Below are 22,164 nucleotides of genomic sequence, written 5' to 3'. Positions count from 1 at the left end.
GTGGCAATAAGTCTTTTTGCAATAAGAAGTCTTTTTGCTCAGTCTATTCTGAAGGAAGAGTCACTCTCTAAAGATTGATTGACACAAGTCAGCGTGTAAAATTTAAGTTTTTGACTTTATATTTTCTACAAAATGCAAACTGTTTTACCTAATAAACAATCTAGTTCCAAAAGCATGAGAGGATTTTTGTATATTCAGATCTTGATACAATGTTTGATATACAGTATGTGTGCTTAGTCGCTCAGTCGTGTCTGACTCTTTGCAACCTGATGGACTGTATCCCACCAGGCTCCTCTGTCCATGGAATTTTCCAGACACAAATACTGGCTTGGGTTGCCAGTATTGCCAGTATTTCCTACTCCAGGAGAATCTTCCTGACCCAGGGATCAAACCAGAGTCTCTTGAGTCTCCTGCATTGGCAGGCAGATTCTTTACCACTGTGCCACCTAGGAAGCCCCTTGACCTAGGGTAGGTTTCCAAAAATATTCATTCAATTGAGCTGAATTTGTGTGTTTTGTTCAAAAGTAAATTAGATTATCCTGTTTATAACTTTCAAAAAGAACATAAAATATATGTGATTAAATATAAAGCAGGAACAATGAAAACGGTTTGATATTCTGTGTGGTATTTATTCATTCTAATATGTGAAACTGGAGAACGAAATGTTAAAAGTTTCAAAAAACTTATGAAAGCTTTTAGAGCCTAAAAGCCTATCCTAGTGCAGGTGAAAAATCTCAAAGTGAAGGCAACAATAATGCATAGAATTAAAGGAGTAATTAGCAATAAAGAGCTTTCACTGGACACACAAGTAAAACAAATTAAACAACAACAACCTCCTAAGATTCAAAGTTTTCTTGGCCCAAATATCTCATTTTTTTTTCTTATTTTTCACTTTAACAGATGTCCCTTTCATCAAAGCCTTCTTAAATACATTGGCTTTGTGCATGTGAACTAATTCTACAAAATACAAATGACCTAAATGTCATTTTCTTTCATTAAATTATATATTATTTGGCACAGGTGAATACTATCCTGGAGATAGTATTTGAAGAGAAGGAAATGGCAACCCACTCCAGTGTTCTTGCCTGGAGAATCCCAAGGATGAGGGGAGCCTGGTGGGCTACCGTCTATGGGGTCGCACAAAGTCAGACATGACTGAAGCGACTTAGCAGCAGCAAATACTATCCAAATTATTCTCAGAGATTCAGAAACATAATATAATAAAAATATATTTATATTAGATGGCTAAGGCAGTAAATGAGGTTGAGATGTTTGAATGGTGTCACTGATTCAGTGGACATGAATTTGGGCAAACTCTGAGAGATAGTAAGGTACAGGGAGGCCTGGCATGCTGCAGTCCATGCAGTTACAAAGAGTGAGACACAACTTGATGACCTAACAACAAGGCAGTAAAATTCATGAAAAATCACTTTTCAAATAGGGTTTATGAACCCAATGTGGCCTTTTATGTTCCTAGATTTGATAGGTTGTCCATAAACACTCTAATTTATGAATTTTAATGAATGCTTATAAGCTTAGGTCAATGAATATTTCATGAATCTTCACTAATGATTCATAAGAATTTCACTTGAAAGTGAAAGTGAAGTCACTCAGTCCTGTCCCACTCTTCCCAACCCCATGGACTGCAGCCTACCAGGCTCCTCCATCCATGGGATTTTCTAGGCAAGAGTACTGGAGTGGGGTGCCATCGCCTTCTCCGTGAGGATAGAGACTGTACCTTTTTTTCCTGCTTCCCAGGTTCGCAATAATAACATCATTCTGGTGGGGAAAGCAGACCAGTTTTGGCAGCCCTGGTGGGAAAGGTGAATCTTGCATTTACCTAGGTTGGGGGCTGGAGGACCCTCTCTGGAGGGAATGCTAAATGGGTATATATGAGTGAGACAGGAGGCTCTGGATTTACACAGCCCCATGACAACAGGGCAGGCTGGGCTGGGGGCCCTGCCCTTGAGTTTCTGAAGCCCCAGGGCTCTTGCTGCCTGAAGTGTGGGCTGTGATTATTCAGGAAAACAGTCTTCCTTCCGAGGCCCGGGGTGGCCAGAAGACCGGCTATAAAATGCCAGTGGGGAAGGGTGAGGGGGCCTGGCTGGGGAGCTTATGCTCCACAGCGAATTGTCCGGAAGCCAGGCAGTATGGCTTTTCCAAGTAGGTAGATGTCCTCGTCTGTGCTGAGGTTGAGATGCTTCACCATGTTCTTCTCAAAAAGGAGTGGGTGGTAGGCGCCCATTGTGCAGGCACTTTCGAAATACCTCTGATAGTAGTAGCACACATCAGTCTTGTGCTTGGATGGGAGGAACTCGTAAATATCCACCTGGTCACACAGTGACATCATCAAAATGGCAATGCCGAGTATCCCAGAGGATGGGGGATTTGGCTGGATCAGCTTTGAGTCCCACAGCTCCCAAGGCATCTGGGGCTTGAGGATGTAAAAGGGCTGATCAGGATGCAGCTTACGATAGCTCTTGAAGTTATTGAAGAAACTGTAGTCGGGATTCCTGTACCACTTTGGGATATCTGAATGCTAAACAGTTGGGTCCCACACAATTAGGATTTCTTCATTGTACAAACTGTCTTTGAGGAAGCCTGCTTCTGTGGTGACCAACTGCTTCTAGCTAGTCCTCCTGGGCTGCAAGCCCTCCAGGTCCTCAGGAATGAGCACTCTTCTCCATGGATGTCTCTTTTACTGGGTCTGGAGGCCAAGGCTCATTCTTCTCAGGATGATCAAAAACCATCCCAGAGCCTAGTAAAAAATCAGCACGGGTTGTTTGCTTATATGTGGGAAACAATAGAAAAGAAAAGAAAAAAAACTCTCCTGAAAAAAACACACAAGTCTATAAACTATCACTTTCCTAGAGCCACCCAGGACAATGAAGAAAGATCCTATAGCCAGGTAACTGGATCAGAAAACAAGTGAAGCCAGACTTCCAAGGCAGCTCCACAAACAGTGGGAGGGGGCTAGTATCAATTTTAGAATTTTGTGTAGGAATTATTTTAGAATAGATGTAGTAATACTACAGTTTTTTAGATGAAGTATATATGCTAATTGCATTATATTAGCTTATATAAAATACTAATTTCTTCCATCAACTATGTTTTAGTTAAGAGTCAGAGTAAAAATACTCAGCATGAAAATCTGCTTACTTTGCTGTCTATACCATGCAATCAAGAAGCCCATAAAAATCAAAAGTTTTTAGACTCGTGTCCCTATGCATACTTATATGAAAATATCCTGGTCCAATAGTTTGGCCACCTCATGGTTGACTCATTGGAAAAGACCCTGATGCTGGGAAATATTGAGGGCAGGAAGAGAAGCGGGTGACAGAGGGTGACTTGGTTGGATGGCATCACTGACTCAAAGGGCATGAGTTTGAGCAGACTCTGGGAGATAGCAAAGGACAGGGAAGCCTTGGGTGCCAAATTCCATGGAGTCACAAAGAGTCAGACATGAGTTGGCAACAGGATAACAATATCCTTGTCTTATGATTTAATTGTGTATTTAGACTTTCTTTCATTGCCATCTACTTCCTTATTTTTCATCTCTATTTGGTCCCTTCTTCTGTCTTACAAGGAGGAATTTAGGCTAAATGCAGTCTCTGAGAAGGAGAAGGAAGCCTCCAAGAAGTGTGTCATGGCATTAATGCGGATTATATTTTTTTTCTTAAATTTGATAAAACTGACAGGGGAACATTCACTCATTGAGCTATCATTTTATTTTGTTTTTAATATAAATTTATTTTAATTGGCGGCTAATTACAATATTGTAGTGGTTTTGCCATACATTGACATGAATTTGCCACAGGTGTACATGTGTTCCCCATCCTGAACACCCCTCCCACCTCCCTTCCCATACCATCCCTCTGGGTCATCCCAGTGCACCAGCCTCAAGCACCCTGCATCATGCATTGAACCTGGACTGGCTATCTGTTTCACATATGATAATATACATGTTTCAATGCCATTCTCGCAAATCATACCACCCTCGCCCTCTCCCACAGAGTCCAAAAGACTGTTCTATACATCTGTGTCTCTTGCTGTCTCACATATAGGGTTATCGTTACCATCTTTCTAAATTCCATATATATGCTTTAGTATACTATATTGGTGTTTTTCATATGGCTTACTTCACTCTGTATAATAGGCTCCAGTTTCATCCACCTCATTAGAACTGATTCAAATATATTCTTTTTAATGGCTGAGTATTAATCCAAGTCTACGCCCCAACCAGTAATGCTGAAAGCTGAGGTTGAATGGTTCTATGAAGACCTACAAGACCTTTTAGAACTAACACCCCAAAAAGATGCCCTTTTCATTATAGGGGACTGGAATGCAAAAGTAGGAAATCAAGAAACACCTGGAGTAACAGGCAAATTTGGCCTTGGAATATGGAATGAAGGAGGGCAAAGACTAACAGAGTTTTGCCAAGAAAATGCACTGGTCATAGCAAACACCCCCTTCCAACAACACAAGAGAAGACTCTACACATGGACATCACCAGATGGTCAACACTGAAATCAGATTGATTATATTCTTTGCAGCCAAAGATGGAGAAGCTCTATACAGTCAACAAAAACAAGACTGGGAACTGACTGTGGCTCAGATCATGAACTCCTTCTTGCCAAACTCAGACTTAAATTGAAGAAAGTAGGGAAAACCACTAGACCATTCAGGTATGACCTAAATCAAATCCCTTATGATTATACAGTGGAAGTGAGAAATAGATTTAAGGGCCTAAATTTGATAGATAGAGTGCCTGATGAACTATAGAATGAGGTTCGTGACATTGTATAGGATACAGGGATCAAGACCATCCCCATGGAAAAGAAATGCAAAAAGCAAAATGGCTGTCTGGGGAGGCCTTACAAATAGCTGTGAAAAGAAGAGAAGTGAAAAGCAAAGGAGCAAAGGAAAGATATAAGCATCTGAATGCAGAGTTCCAAAGAATAGCAAGAAGAGATAAGAAAGCCTTCCTCAGCAATCAATGCAAAGAAATAGAGGAAAACAACAGAATGGGAAAGACTAGAGATTACTTCAAGAAAATTAGAGATACCAAGGGGACATTTCATGCAAGGATGGGCTCAATAAAGGACAGAAATGGTATGGACCTAACAGAAGCAGAAGAAGTTAAGAAGAGGTGGCAAGAATACACAGAAGAACTGTAGAAAAAAGATCTTCATGACCCAGATAATCATGATGGTGTGATTGCTCACCTAGAGCCAGACATCCTGGAATGTGAAGTCCAGTGGGCCTTAGAAAGCATCACTACAAACAAAGCTAGTGGAGGTGATGGAATTCCAGTTGAGGTCTTTCAAATCCTGAAAGATGATGCTGTGAAAGTGCTGCACTTAATATGCCCGCAAATTTGGAAAACTCAGCAGTGGCCACAGGACTGGAAAAGGTCAGTTTTCATTCCAATCCCAAAGAAAGGCAATGCCAAAGAATGCTCAAACTACTGCACAATTGCACTCATCTCACACGCTAGTAAAGTAATGCTCAAAATTCTCCAAGTCAGGCTTCAGCAATATGTGAACCGTGAACTCCTGATGTTCAAGCTGGTTTTAGAAAAGGCAGAGGTACCAGAGACCAAATTGCCAACATCTGCTGGATCATGGAAAAAGCAAGAGAGTTCCAGAAAAACATCTATTTCTGCTTTATTGACTATGCCAAAGCCTTTGACTGTGTGGATCACAATCAACTGTGGAAAATTCTGAAAGAGATGGGAATACCAGACCACCTGACCTGCCTCCTGAGAAATCTGTATGCAGATCAGGAAGCAACAGTTAGAACTGAACATGGAACAACAGACTGGTTCCAAATAGGAAAAGGAGTACGTCAAGGCTGAATAATGTCACCCTGTTTATTTAACTTATATGCAGAGTACATCCTGAGAAATGCTGGACTGGAAGAAACACAAGCTGGAATCAAGATTGCTGGGAGAAATATCAATAACCTCACATATGGAGACAACACCACCCTTATGCCAGAAAGTTAAGAGGAACTAAAAAGCCTCTTGATGAAGGTGAAAGAGGAGAGTAAAAAAGTTGGCTTAAAGCTCAACATTCAGAAAACGAAGATCATGGCATCTTGTCCCATCACTTCATGGGAAATAGATGGGGAAACAGTGGAAACAGTGTCAGACTTTATTTTTTTGGGCTCCAAAATCACTATAGATGGTGACTGCAGCCATGAAATTAAAAGATGCTTGCTCCTTGGAAGAAAAGTTATGACCAACCTAGATAGCCTATTCAAAAGCAGAGACATTACTTTACCAACAAAGGATCGTCTAGTCAAGGCTATGGTTTTTCCTGTGGTCATGTATGGATGTGAGAGTTGGACTGTGAAGAAGGCTGAGTGCCAAAGAATTGATGCTTTTGAACTGTGGTGTTGGAGAAGACTCTTGAGAGTCCCTTGGACTGCAAGGAGATCAAACCAGTTCATCCTAAATGAGATCAGTCCTAGGTGTTCATTGGAAGGACTGATGGTAAAGCTGAAACTCCAATACTTTGGCCACCTCATGTGAAGAGTTGACTCATTGGAAAAGACCCTGATTCTGGGAGGGATTGGGGGCAGGAGGAGAAGGGGACGAAAGAGGATGAGATGGCTGGATGGCATCACTGACTTGATAGACATGAGTCTGGGTGAACTCCGGGAGTTGGTGATGGACAGGGAGGCCTGGAGTGCTATAATTCATGGGATCACAAAGAGTTGGACACAACTGAGCTACTGAACTGAATTGAACGGAATTTGTATTATTATTGTAACCTTTGATGTCCATTAAAAACAAGATAACAGAATTTCCTTCTGGCTTCCAGAAATCTTAGCAAAAGACTCTACATGGATTTCCAGTGCATTTTCTTACCTCCTCTTCACCCCACAAAAAGAGACCTTAGTTGCTTCTACTTAAAACATAAATTTTCTTTTGTTTGTTTTTTCGTTCCCCAAAATATTGATCCCCATCATAAATTTATTAGGCAATGTTTGCTTTGAAAATTTGAAAACAGGCCCAATGAGTGAGAGATTTTATGAGTCACCATAGAAACTATGTTGTATTAATCACCTTTATCTCTACAGCAGATCACTCACAAATCTAGTTTTTAAACAACTGCCATTTATTACTTCCCACAGATGTCTGTGTTGATTAGACACTTTTGCTGATGTAGGGTATGCTTTGCTGACCTCAAGTCCGTCTTGTCTAGACATCAGGAGGTCATCTAGGACTGGTTTGTCTAGGGTGGCTCATTCTTATGCCTGGAAACTTGCTACATACTAGTTGGAGTTACAGAGGTGATGTGATCATTGTGTTTTTTCAGGTGACAGGCTACTCTAGGCTTTTTTTTTTTTTAATATATATAAACTAGATTACTTATTTCAATAGCACTAAGATAGGGAATGTCTCAGTGAAGATGCAGTTTTCTTCTTTCTGCTTGTGCTACATTTGCTTCTTCACTATTAACCAAAGTGATCTGCATGGCTGTGCTTAGAGTCAGTATAGGAGGCAACCCTCTGGACAGGGAGGACTGAATAAATTATAGCAATCTATGAGAAATTTTATATCTGAATAGTTTTGATTTCCTCCACAAAGATACACAATATCAAAGATTTTATTTTGCAAAGACTAGGTTAGTATGGAAAGGAAGGCTGTAGGAAGAATTGGCTTCAACTACAGAGAGAGTGAAATTAATAAGAAAAAATGAAGCTAACGTTACTGGGTATTGTCCAGGGCTGGTGTACACACTGATGTTTTCCTTCAAAATTTGTTTTCTTCTCCATTCTGGTCCCCGTGTAAACATTTATAAGCTATTAAGTGCCTGAGTGATTTGAAATACAAACTGATCCAAATTGTCAGTGCCAACAGGCTAGAAAATAATAGCTAGCTGACCAAATATGGTATGAAGATAGAAATAAATTATGATTTTTGAAACTTCTGCATACTTTTTGAAAATTAATTTCAGAATAAAATGGTGAATCTGTCCAGATGGCATCTAGACAATTAATAATGTCATAAATCATTACTTTTTTTATGTGAGAAAAAGGTTTACTACAGTCCAACATCATTATTCAGTAAACAGTGAAACTTTATAATGGTAGAACACAGAATAAACACTACAGCCATTCACTTTTGTTTAAAAATTCACATTATTTTGATACATTTATATTATTCAGTGTCTTTATGCATAATTTGCATAATTAAAATATGAGTGCTGACTTATAGGATAATTGGTGGAAATAATGAAATTTTAAAAAATTTTGAAACTGAACAGTGCTATATATCTTCTATTCCACTGCAATTAGATAGGTGCATTCTTAGAAAAAAATACATTGTTAAAGCAATACTATTATATAAATTATTTCAGTAGAAAAAAGACTGATGAAATATAGAATTTTTTTTTACCCATTGCTATGGTTAAAAATATTCAGGCCACTCTGACATAATATACCTCTGAGTCATGACACAGTATTTTTTCCAAATTAGGGTTAGGGTTTCTAGCAGATAGTTCCAAATTGAGTAACATCAATAGTGTTTAGTATAATCAAGTCATCTTACATAAGTAATGGATCACATTATAGCGAAATTTCTGTGACACAGCAAAGCATATTCTAACATACAGAGTAATAAGCAACTACTTGAAATGTTTGTTTTTATGGCATTCCACTAATTAGAATTTCTGAGACTTTAGAGACTGTATTTCATCATCAGTTTCTAAATATATACCATATAATATTATGAGAGTATCTACATTTTAGACTTTTTACCCAAGAATAAATATTGATGAATATTTTTGAGTGATCCTCAAAAGTCATTTGGGAGAATAATTTTTTTTGTGAAAATATGAGAGCTTTAAATAAAACAGTGTTTTCGAGGGAATGTATTTGTATGTGTGTTTGTGAGAGAGAATTTCACTTATCTTAACAAAATGTTAGTGCTTAATATGTATTGGACTGTCAGAGCACTAGAAATATTATCTCAAAATTATCATAATACACTTATGAGGTAGTATATTAATATTTCACCCACTTCACAATGAGAAAATTGAGGTTAAGCCTTTGCTTAAATTCACATAATTATTACACATTGAAGTACAAAAGTTGATTTTTGAGCCTTTTATAAGTAGTGTTTAGTTTGAAATTAAATAGTTTATTTGTGTGATTATATCCCAACCTTTGGTCCATTGTTCCTTTCCGAAATGTTTCTATTGTAAAAATACTTAGAATGTTTTGATTATTTTATTCTTTTCTTCCCCAGGTCTGGCCTTAAAAATTCCCCATATTTTAAGAGTTTTCTGATTCATCAAACAGATTTTTTTTCTTCAAATTTTGTCAAATTTTTCTAGTTGCTCCTGTCATTAGGTTAGCATGCAATACAGTTCTTTAGGGCTTCCCTGGTGGCCCAGTTGGTAAAGAACCTGTTTGCCAATCCAGGAGATACGGGTTCACTTCCTGAAAGATCCCCTGGAGAAGGAAATAGCAACCTGCTCCAGTATTCTTACCTGAAAAATTCCATAGACAGGAGCCTGGGGAGCTACAGTCCATGGGGTAGCAAAGAATTTTACATGACTGAGCATGTATGTACACATGCTTCATTACCATTCCTAGGAGCAGAACTCTTGTGATCTATTTATATAATAGGATTTCATATTTTAGCTGGACAACATTTCTCAGTTATCAGTAGTCCTACGAGCATGAATCTCTCTCTACTATCCATGAAGGTAATTAGCCACTGTATTATCTCAGACCGTCTATTGCAGATATCAGCATTGGACTGTGCTTAAGGAGATATATTTAAGAAAATAAACCCCCTAAGATAAAGAAGAGGAAGAGCAAAAGTAGGCAGAGAGACCTTGCAGACTGCAGTCTTGGTCTGACATTTGTTCATGAAGGGAAGAAAGGAGCACTGAGTAGAAAGAGCCGTAGACTGCAGTGCAGCCTGGTGAGAGTCTCAGCCAGGTCAATAAGGAGTCCCAGGACAAAGATTACCTATTAGAATTGTCCCAGATTAGGCAGGGATGGCTCAGTTTTAGGAATCCCACCAGGCTCAGTCACTGGCTGGGAGCACCCAGGGTGCGTGGCTGTGGCCTTACCCAAGGGGATAGCGTAACCTAGAAGGTGGAGCAAGTGAAGGCTGTTGATTCTCTATATTGCATGCAGCAAGTTTGTCCTGAAGGAAGACCTGGACTGTGAATTTCTGTGGTTGCCACAACTGCAATTTTACCAATGTTCCCCTGTTTTAGTTAGGTCTTTTATGATTCATTTTCTCTAAATAATGAGATAAACTTAAGTCCTGATTTTTAAGGTTAATGAAAATATCAAAGGAAAAATAGAAATGTATTATGAAAACTTACAGGTGCTATAAAAATACCACTTTTATGTCATCCCTTAGATATAGTTCCTTACCAAAATATTCCATTATTAGACTTAAGAAAATAGATAATAAATTTGAGTCATAGCAAACTATTATCCATTTTGATATGCTAATGATATATATGGTAAAACATTTCTAATAGAAGCAATAGTACCAAAGGCATACTCTACCCTAACCTCATGATTAGAATTTGTCATTGTTTTCCATACATGCAGTTAAAAATATTTAATAATGTGATTTTCAATGGCCAGCACTTAATTGAGAAATTTTAAATGATTCCAAAATTGTAATCAGCCTTGAATTTCTAAGAAGAAAGTTGCCTCTGAGCAGGTACAGATTCTTGTGAGAGTATACATCATCAACAGAAAATAGGTAAATACATAAAATATGTAGACGAAGGTTCTTCTTTTCAAACCATATGTAATTATTTTGGTTAGATGAAACTGTTTTTGAAGTCATTTACATTTTAAGAAAATTAAGAAATTAACTAAAATGTTAATAAATTATATAAAATAAACTTTATAATCATAGATATGCATTCCAATTAAAAATCATAATTTTCCTCTGCCTATGAGTTTGTGACACTAGATTCTTTGCTTATTAATACACATATATAAATATTTGAAATGGTAAAGATTATATTCAGTTTGAGACTGATTATTCCTATATTAAAATCACTTTAATTATAGTTGCTCTGGGGTGAATTTAGTAGATAGAGTAGAAGAGGGAAAATTAAAAATTTATGACTAATGTAATATCATATTAAAATACATTGTTTCAAAATATTGATACTATTAAATCCAAAAATAAAAACAACTTGGCACGTGTATTTTAAATATTTTCTATCTTGTTTCACAGCATAGGAATAAGCAAGTAAAACTAAATAACTCCAAAACCAATTTATGGTTTCCTTATAATAAATTATTAGTCCTGTGGAACCTCCAAACCACACTTAGAAGTACACATTTATTATTATTTCAAAGGTTTAAGAGAAGTAAATGAACACACATATGAAAAATTCCCATTTGTTGTTCCATTGCTAAGTCCTGTCTGACTCTTTGTGACCCCATGAACTGCAACACACCAGGTTTCCTTGTCCTTCCTTATCTCCCAGAATTTGCTCAAACTCATGTCCATTGCATTGGTGATGCCATCTAACCATCTCCTCCTCTGTCACCCCCTTCTCCTCCTGCCCTCAATATATCCCAGGATCAGGGTCTTTTCCAATGAGTTGGCTCTTTGCATCAAGTGGCCAAAGTATCGGAGTGTCAGCATTAGTCTTTCCAATAAATATTCAGGGTTGATTTTCTTTAGGATTGACTGGTTTGATCTCCTTGCTGTCCAAGGGACTCTCAAGAGTCTTCTCCAGCACCACAAATTGAAAGCATCAGTTCTTTCAATTGCTCAGCTTTCTTTATGGTCCAGCTGTCACATTTGTACATGACTACTGGAAAACCTGTAGCTTTGACTGTATGGACTTTTGTTGGCAAGATGATGTCTCTACTTTGTAATATGCAGTCTAGGTTTGTCAGAGCTTTTCTTCCAAGGAGTAAGTTTCTTTTAATTTTGTGGCTACAGTCACCATCCTCAGAGATTTTTGGAGCCCAAGAAAATAAAATCTGTCACTGTTTCTACTTTTTCTCCATCTATTTGCCATGAAGTAATGGGACCAGATGCCATGATCTTAGTTTTCTGAATGTTGAGTTTTAAGGCAGCTTTTTCACTCTCTTTTTTGACCCTCTTCAGGAGGCTCTTTAGTTCCTCTACATTTTTGCCCATTAGAGTGGTATCATTTGCATATCTGAAGTTGTTGATATTTCTCCCAGTAACATTCATTCTAGCTTGTTTCATCCAGCATGGCATTTTGCATGATGCTCAAGAGGCAGGTAAGGTGGTCTGATATTCCCATCTCTTTATGAAGTTTCTACAGTTTGTTGTGATGCACACAGTCAAAGGGTTTTGTGTGGTCAGTGAAGCAGAATTAGATTTTTTTTGTTTTTGGAATTCCTTTGCTTTCTCTATGATCCCATGAATGTTGGCAATTTGATCTCTGGTTTCATCCAGCCTGGCATTTTGCATGATGTACTCTGGATATAAGTTAAATAAGCAGGATGACTGTATACAGCCTTGATCTACTCCTTTCCCAGTTTTGAATCAGTCTGTTGTTCCACATCCATTTCTAACAGTTGCTTCTTTGCCTGCATGCAAATTTGTCAAGAGGCCGGTAAGGTGGTCTGGTATTCCCATATCTTTATGAATTTTTCATAGTTTTTTGTGATCCACATAGTCAAAGGCTTTTGTGTGGTCAGTGAAGCTGAAGTGGTTTTTTGTTTTTGTTTTTGGAATTCCTTTGCTTTCTCTATGATCCAATGAATGTTGGCTATTTGATCTCTGGTTCCTCTGCCTTTTCTTAACCCAGTTTGTATGTCTGGAAGTTCTCAGTTCATGTACTACTGAAACCTAGCTTGAAAGATATTGAGCATTACCTTGCTACTGTATAAAATGAGTACAATTGTACAGTAGTTTGAACATTCTTTGGCATTGCCCTGCTTTGGGATTGGAATGAAAACTGATCTTTTCAGTCCTGAGGCCACTGCTGAGTTTTCAAATTTGCTGACATATTGAGTGAAGCATTTTAACAGCTTCGTCTTTGATGATTTGGAATAGCTCAGCTGGAATTCCATCACATCTACTAGCTTGGTTCAAGGTAATGATTCCTAAGGTCTACTTGACTTCACACTCCAGGATGTCTGGCTCTAGATGAGTGACCACATCTTTGTGGTTATCCATGTCATTAAGACCTTTCTTCTATAGTTCTTCTGTATATTCTTGCCACCTCTTCTTAGTCTCTTCTGCTTCTGTCTTTCCCATTTCTGCCATTTATTTTGCCCATCTTTGCATGAAACGTTCCTTGATATCTTTAATTTTCTTGAAGAGATCGCTAGTCTTTCCCATTTTACTGTTCTCTTCTATTTACTTGCATTGGTCACTTAAGAAGGCTTTCTTACCTCTCCTTTTTATTCTCTGGAACCCTGCATTCAGATGGGTATATCTTTTCCATTCTCCTTTACCTTCCATGTCTCTTCTTTTCTCAGTTATTTATAAGGCCTTTTCAGATGACTATTTTCCCTTCTTCCTTGTATCTTTAGGATAATGATTTTCAACTTTTTGTATCCTTTTGTTATACTTCTGATTACCAAATTTGTAGTATATTATTTAATTAAGAATGTTTATTATATATTGGAGCATAGCAGATTAACAATGTGTTAGTTTTAGGTGTACAGCTAATTGATACACTTATGCATATGCATTTATCTATTTTTTAAAAAATTATTTTCCCATTTAGTTTATTATTGAATTTTGAGCAGATTTCCCTGTGTTGGTGATTACCAAATTTTTTATAATAGATGAATCAAGTTAAATATTTTTACACAGTATATAAAAATACTGAAGATCTATCAATAATACAATAATTTAATGTTGTTGTTCAGTTGCTAAGTCATGTCCTACTCTTTGCAACCACGTGGACTGTAGTACATCTGGATTCCCTGTCCTCTACTATCTCCCAGAGCTTAAAGTCCATTGAGTCAGTAACGCTATCTAACCATCTCATCCTCTGCCGCCCTCTTCTCCTTTTGATTTCAGTTTTCCCAGCATCAGAGTCTTTTCCAGTGAGTGGGCTCTTTGCATTAGGTGGCCAAATTATTGGAGCTTCAAAATATGCACCATTAAAAAAAATTTGTATTGATTGCCTTCTTCTTTTTATATACCCTAAGCATTCTCTTACATTTTGAATAGAATTCTTGCCCTGGATACTTACATGTATCTGTAACTGTAAGATCTTTTTCGAGTGCAAACTTGATTCTGAATCAAATTTATCTTTTAGAGCCTTAAGTAGTATGCTACATTCTAACGGATGGATATCCGTGTAACACTACACATATTCACTATAGAAAATTCTTAAAAAATTGACTTGATTATACGTTGAGAACCTATGCCTAGGTTATGGATATTCAGCTATACTTCACTCACTTCAATTATTATATTATGGTATCTTGAAATCTTTATAGAAACAATCTTTAAGGTAATGCCAAAAGTTAAAGAATAAAAAGTCCCTACTTATTCATTATCCTTCTTTTAAGGAATGATTCAGTGTGCTCATTTTTAAAGGGATGAAAGCTTTCAAGCAACGAATAAGAAATTTAAATTTTTTGGTGCTAGTATCATTATAGATTAAAGTGTTTTCAGAAAACTGACTATCTGCCAAAAATCAAGCTAGCCATATAACAAATTATTAGCAAGAAAAATGTACTCTCCTTTGAAAATTTCCTACAAGATGAAGTATTTAGGAAATAAGCTGCAATATATATATATATATATATATATATATATATATATATATATCTATCTACATACACACACATGCATTGAATATATTATTTCATTAGTTTAGTAAGATGGGGTGGTGTAAAATTTATGTTAAATAAAAATTATAACCTGTTAGTAATTTATGACCTAAAATATAATCAACATTAATGAAATAAATGTGGTAAGTTTTTAAGTATATATGTCTAAAAACTGATAAGCTTTTATCTCCCCATTTTGCCAGAGTTGTTTCTAATATTGATGATCAGCGAAAACACATGCTGACTAGGAAGAGGGCATAGTGAGTGTTAAGAAATAGAGGCTTTTGTGGAGCGGTAGTATCATAGCAAGAATAAATTTAAAATAACAGTAAGAAAGAAACTGAATTTGCTATATGTTATCTGGGAACTGTCTTTACAACCTTGGCTTCATTTGTAACAGAAAATCTATTTAAATTTCTCAAATACTTGTATATAATCAGCTCCAAACCTAAAAAATGGTTTTTTTTTTTTTTTTTCTAGTCATAAAATAACTTGGCTTCTGGTATCATGAATGAGTTTAACAAGAGAGGAAAAAATGTCAAAGTTGTCAGGACTTTAAAAAGTAGATATTGTCTGTTTAATCAACGGACCCTAGACCACATAGGAATTTGTGTTAGAACCTGGAACATACAGAATTTTGGTTCAAGATGTTGACATAGAAAAATCCTTGGGACTTCCTTGGTGGTCCAGTGGCTAAGACTCCAAACTCCTAATGCAGCGGATCTGAGTTCAGTCCCTGGTCAGGGAACTGGTTCCCACATACTGGGACTGGAAGCTTGCATACTGCAACTAAAAAAGGATTCTGCATGCCACAAATAAGAATCCACATGCTGCATCAAAGATTGAGGGTACTGCATGCAGAAGCTAAGATCCAGCATGGCCAAATAAATAATATATATAAAAGAAAATTCCTGGCCTCACATGTGTCCTGAGACATGCTGAATCTATAGGTATACAGTAAATGGAACAAAATCCTCTGAAAGAAAACCCTGAAATCTGTCAGGATGACCTCTTCACAAGGGCAAATGACACTGAAGCAAATAGAAATGGCTGAGATACATTTTTGTTTTCCATAAACACCATCCCCAGCCTAGAGTTTCTGTCTTGCATCAGGCACCTCAGCTTTTAAGCTGTACACCTGTGGCTGATTCATGTCAATGTATAGCAAAAACCACCACAATATTGTAAAGTAATTAGCCTCCAATTAAAATAAATAAAAATTTTAAAAAATACCAGCATTTGAGAGAACTGGGAACATACAAACTGAATCAAAATTATGTAATAGGAAAGAAATCTTACCATTAGTTCTAAGAAAAAGTATTGAAATTTCAGCACACTAAAGTATAGTCAATCTGAATTGCTTTATTCCCAAATATAGTTTGTCTAGTGCTTTATGGTCCTGTTTGATCTAGGTAAAATAATTTTTTGATCTAAGTAAAATAATTTTATAACACACTATTTATAAGTGCATTCCTTTATCTGGATTTTATAAAACCAAAGCTAAAAATATGAATTTGAGTAAGGAAAACAAAAATTTTAATGTTGACCCATATCTTTTGGACGGAGTAGCCTGGCAGGCTATAGTTCATGTGGTTGCAAAGAGTCGGACAACTAACATATATGTTAGAGCAGAGCAACTAACATATATTTTGGGGGATGTATATAGCTCAGTTCATTTAGGGTTAAAAACAATTTTAAAATATAAGTGCTGACAATAGCCTTTCACAGAGTAATAAGACTTCAGCTTTTAGCACTGCATTTTTCAGTCCTTGACCCAAAACCTTGATGAGAGGGTTACAACTGACATGAGGAAGTGTTATTTAAGTACTTGCACAAAAGATATCTATTGTTGAGGAACAATTTTTGAGTGAGGATTTTATATAGTATCCTTTTATAACCCATAATAAAACTCATGATTGTGTCTGTCGTTCCTCAGCAGAGCTAAAAATTATAGTCTAGAATCTGATCAATAGTATACTTAAGAGGGAATAAAATGTGGTATATCAATATTTTCACTATCATTATTTTCTCAAAACCCATTACCTAATATGTGTGGTAGTTACAGAAGAAAAATACAATATATAAGTTGCAAAATGATATATAACATAACATATAATGATGCTATTCTAAGGCATTTCTAATCAAGTTTTTGCTCTTTTCTAAATTTTATGTTTTTCTGATATTAACTGCAATGTTGCAAACTGGAAGTAAAGCACACAATGCAAATGATTCAAAATTTCTCTCATTGTCTTCAAATACCTTCTTGCAATCTGATTTCCACTGGCCTAAACTGAAAATGAAAACAGCAGTTATGAGGAATGGGGAGCTTCATCTTCCTTAGATTGCTTTTAACATATATACATCTTGTTTACTTGCTAAGTTGTCCTGCTGTCTACAACCCTCTGGACAGCAGCCTGCCAGTCTCCTCTGCCCATAGGATTTCTCAGGCAAGAATGTTAGAGCGGGTTGCCACTTCCTGACCCAGGGATGAAACCCATGTATCCTGCATTGGCAAGTGGGTCCTTTTACTGCTGAGCCACAGGAAAGCTCATATGCATCTAGAAGATTTTTATTTCATTACTATGGGAATGGCTTGCCTAACAGAGGAAGAAGCACAAATTTCAGAAAGGACTTTCTCTCTTTTGTTATTTATAAGTATTATCTTCGAGTAAGAGTTTCTTTTTATGGACTTCTACTGAATCAGAGAAATATTCAGAGGACACCAGTTATATAAGAATCCTTAGAAGGTTACCATGAAAGACTATGCCTGCTAACAGTGACTTAGTCAAAGTCAAGGACCCAAGTATGTGACTTCTGAATTAAAAATGATCAACCATAATGATGATGATGAAGTTAAAAATGTTATATAACTAATATATATATGGAGAGAGTACCTCCTATGTGATAAGATCTATATTAAAAATTTAAGAAGTATTTTATTTATTTAATAACTTAAAAAAGAAAATTCCAAATGATTTTTCTGAAGATTTAGCACTTGTAAAACTCACCAACTAAACTCAGAGTCTTCAATATCCCATTGTATGAATAAAGACATTAAAACTTAGAGGCATTAAATAATTTACCCAAGGTTACATAAAGTGACAGAGTCAAGAATCCTTCCATACAATTGAATTTAGAAACAGCTGTATATTTGTATAGCTGCAGCATCAAAGTTGGTGGTGGACAGGGAGGCCTGGCGTGCTACGATTCATGGGGTCGCAAAGAGTAGGACACGACTGAGCGACTGAATTGAACTGATCAGATCAGATCAGATCATCAGTCGCTCAGTCATGTCCGATTCTTTGCGAACCTATGAATCAAGGCACGCCAGGCATCCCTGTCCATCACCAACTCCCGGAGTTCACTCAGACTCACATCCATTGAGTCAGTGATGCCATCCAGCCATCTCATCCTCTGTCGTTCCCTTCTCCTCCTGCCCCAATCCTTCCCAGCATCAGAGTCTTTTCCAATGAGTCCACTCTTCACATGAGGCAGCCAAAGTACTGGAGTTTCAGCTTTAGCATCATTCCTTCCAAAGAAATCCCAGAGCTGATCTCCTTCAGAATGGACTGGCTGGATCTCCTTGCAGTCCAAGGGACTCTCAAGAGTCTTCTCCAACACCACAGTTCAAAAGCATCAATTCTTTGGCACTCAGCCTTCTTCACAGTCCAACTCTGACATCCATACATGACCATAGGAAAAACCATAGCCTTGACTAGGCGAACCTTTGTTGGCAAAGTAATTCTCTGCTTTTGAATATACTATCTAGCTTGGACATAACTTTCCTTCCAAGGACTAAGCGTCTTTTAATTTCATGCCTACAGTCACCATCTGTAGTGATTTTGGAGCCCCCCAAAATAAAGTCTGACACTGTTTCCACTGTTTCCCAATCTATTTCCCATGAAGTGGTGGGACCAGATGCCATGATCTTCCTTTTCTGAATGTTGAGCTTTAAGCCAACTTTTTCACTCTCCTCTTTCACTTTCATCAAGAGGCTTTTTAGTTCCTCTTCACTTTCTGCCATAAGGGTGGTGTCATCTGCATATCTGAGGTTATTGATATTTCTCCCGGCAATCTTGATTCCAGCTTGTGTTTCTTCCAGTCCAGCATTTCTCATGATGTACTCTGCATAGAAGTTACATAGCACGGTGACAATATACAGCCTTGACGAACTCCTTTTCCTATTTGGAACCAGTCTGTTGTTCCATGTCCAGTTCTAACTGTTGCTTCCTGACCTGCATACAGATATCTCAAGAGGCAGATCAGGTGTTCTGGTATTCCCATCTCTTTCAGAATTTTCCACAGTTGATTGTGATCCACACAGTCAAAGGCTTTGGCATAGTCAATAAAGCAGAAATAGATGTTTTTCTGGAACTCTCTTGCTTTTTCCATGATCCAGCAGATGTTGGCAATTTGATCTCTGGTTCTTCTGCCTTTTCTAAAACCACCTTGAACATCAGGAAGTTCACGGTTCACATATTGCTGAAGCCTGACTTGGAGAATTTTGAGCATTACTTTACTAGCGTGTGAGATGAGTGCAATTGTGCAGTAGTTTGAGCATTCTTTGGCATTGCCTTTCTTTGGGATTGGAATGAAAACTGACCTTTTCCAGTCCTGTGGCCACTGCTGAGTTTTCCAAATTTGCGGGCATATTGAGTGCAGCACTTTCACAGCATCATCTTTCAGGATTTGGAATAGCTCAACTGGAATTCTATTACCTCAACTAGCTTTGTTTGTAGTGATGCTTTCTAAGGCCCACTTGACTTCGCATTCCAGGATGTCTGGCTCTAGGTCAGTGATCACACCATAGTGATTATCTGTGTCATGAAGATCTTTTTTGTACAGTTCTTCTGTGTATTCTTGCCATCTCTTCTTAATATCTTCTGCTTCTGTTAGGTCCATATCATTTCTGTCCTTTATCGAGCTCATCTTTGCATGAAATGTTCCTTTGGTATCTCTGATTTTCTTGAAGAGATCTCTAGTCTTTCCCATTCTGTTGTTTTCCTCTATTTCTTTGCATTGATTGCTGAAGAAGGCTTTCTTATCTCCTCTTGCTATTCTTTGGAACTCTGCATTCACATGTTTATATCTTTCCTTTTCTCCTTTGCTTTTCGCTTCTCTTCTTTTCACAGCTATTTGTAAGGCCTTCCCAGACAGCCATTTTGCTTTTTTGCATTTCTTTTCTATGGGAATGGTCTTGATCCCTGTCTCCTGTACAATGTCACGAACCTCATTCCATAGTTCATCAGGCACTCTATCTATCAGATCTAGTCCCTTAAATCTATTTCTCACTTCCACTGTATAATCATAAGGGATTTGATTTAGGTCATACCTGAATGGTCTAGTGGTTTTCCCTACTTTCTTCAATTTAAGTCTGAATTTGGCAATAAGGAGTTCATGGTCTGAGCCCCAGTCAGCACCTGGTCTTGTTTTTGCTGACTGTATAGAGCTTCTCCATCTTTGGCTGCAAAGAATATAATCAATCTGATTTCGGTGTTGACCATCTGGTGATGTCCTTGTATAGAGTCTTCTCTTGTGTGTTGGAAATGGGTGTTTGTTATGACCAGTGCATTTTCTTGGCAAAACTCTATCAGACTTTGCCCTGCTTCATTCTGTATTCCAAGGCCAAATTTGCCTGTTACTCCAGGTGTTTCTTCACTTCCTACTTTTGCATTCCAGTCTACTATAATGAAAAGGACATCTTTTTGGGGTGTTAGTTCTAAAAGGTCTTGTAGGTCTTCATAGAACCGTTCAACTTCAGCTTCTTCAGCATTACTGGCTGGGGCATAGACTTGGATTATTGTGATATTTAATGGTTTGTCTTGGAAATGAACAGAGATCATTCTGTCGTTTTTGAGATTGCATCCAAGTACTGCATTTCGGACTCTTTTGTTGACCATGATGGCCACTCCATTTCTTCTGAGGGATTGCTGCCCGCAGTAGTAGATATAATGGTCATCTGAGTAGAATTCACCCATTCCAGTCCATTTCAGTTTGCTAATTCCTAGAATGTCGACATTCACTCTTGCCATCTCTTGTTTGACGACTTCCAACTTGCCTTGATTCATGGACCTGACATTCCAGGTTCCTATGCAATATTGCTCTTTACAGCATCGGACCTTGCGTCTATCACCAGTCACATCCACAGCTGGGTATTCTTTTTGCTTTGGCTCCATCCTTTCATTCTTTCTGGAGTTATTTCTCCACTGATCTCCAGTAGCATACTGGACACCTATTGACCTGGGGAGTTTCTCTTTCAGTATCCTATCATTTTGCCTTTTCATACTGTTCATGGGGTTCTCAAGGCAAGAATAATGAAGTGGTTTGCCATTCCTTTCTCCAGTGGACCACATTCTGTCAGATCTCTCCACCATGACCCGCCCATCTTGGGTTGCCCCACGGGCATGGCTTAGTTTCACTGAATTAGACAAGGCTGTGGTCCTAGTGTGAGTAGATTGACTAGTTTTCTGTGAGTATGGTTTCAGTGTGTTTGCCCTCTGATGCCCTCTTGCAACACTTACCGTCTTACTTGGGTTTCTGTTGACTTGGGCGTGGGGTATCTCTTCACGGCTGTTCCAGCAAAGTGCAGCCATTGCTCCTTACTTGGACGAGGGGTATCTCCTCACCACTGCCCTTCCTGACCTTCAACATGGGATAGCTCCTCTAGGCCCTCCTGCGCCCGTGCAGCCATGGCTCCTTGGACGTGGGGTTGTTCCTCCTGGAACTGTACATCAAAAAAAGTTTTCTTCTTCCATATGGGCAGTCACTAGTGTCACAGTTTTAGGGAACATGTTGTTCCCTTAAAGAACATGACTTTAGTCTTGTTTAGAACTTTAAAAAATTGTATTGACAATTTCATGTTTAAACTAGACAAAGACTTTTGAGATAATATACACATTCTAATCCTATTACTATATATTGATGACCTGGTTGTTCAAAGAGGTTGTTGGTAGATGGGACCTCTGTTGGCCCAAAAGCCAGACCCTGATAATCAGAGGCTCCTTTACCCATTTCCCTTCTCCTCGGAATTTTTGCTCTGCTCACCATTTCCATTGTGGGAACCATTTTCATGGATTCAGCCTTGAGAAAGCAATGTGTGGCTGAGACAATGTAGACTGTATATGAGATTGACCCAGTTAATTTCTTTCTATAAGCTTTTAAGATTCTTGTGGGAGAGGGTGGAGATCTACTCATCTTATGGCAATCCAAGATAAGCCTTGTATTTAAATTCCTTTGCTCATTAAATCTGTCATCTACCAGTCTGGAGTGGCCCACTTCTTTCTTCAGTTTATCCTTTACCTCTGTGTATGGGGGCTAGTTTCACATTTTTCCTGGGAAGCTTCTAAGGTTTTGAACCAACAATGGTGCAGTGGGTTATTTCCA

General features: G+C 37.8%; 1 long non-coding RNA gene and 1 pseudogene across 7 annotated transcripts in view; one reads left to right on the top strand and one right to left on the bottom strand.

The window, feature by feature from the left end:
• Positions 1-22,164, top strand: part of LOC147370963 (uncharacterized) — a 476,306-nt gene that overhangs the window by 188,459 nt on the left and 265,683 nt on the right. The gene's annotated exons all lie outside the window — the stretch shown is intronic.
• On the bottom strand, positions 1,907-21,834 carry LOC147370964 (beta-galactoside alpha-2,6-sialyltransferase 1-like; annotated as a pseudogene).

The sequence above is a fragment of the Bos grunniens genome, chromosome 6 (assembly GCF_055505025.1).
Source record: "Bos grunniens cultivar Pamir isolate PY7600 chromosome 6, Bosgru_T2T1.0, whole genome shotgun sequence".
Classification (NCBI taxonomy): Eukaryota; Metazoa; Chordata; class Mammalia; order Artiodactyla; family Bovidae; genus Bos; species Bos grunniens.
Note: the sequence above shows the minus strand (reverse complement) of the source record. Positions and strands in the feature narration are given on the sequence as shown.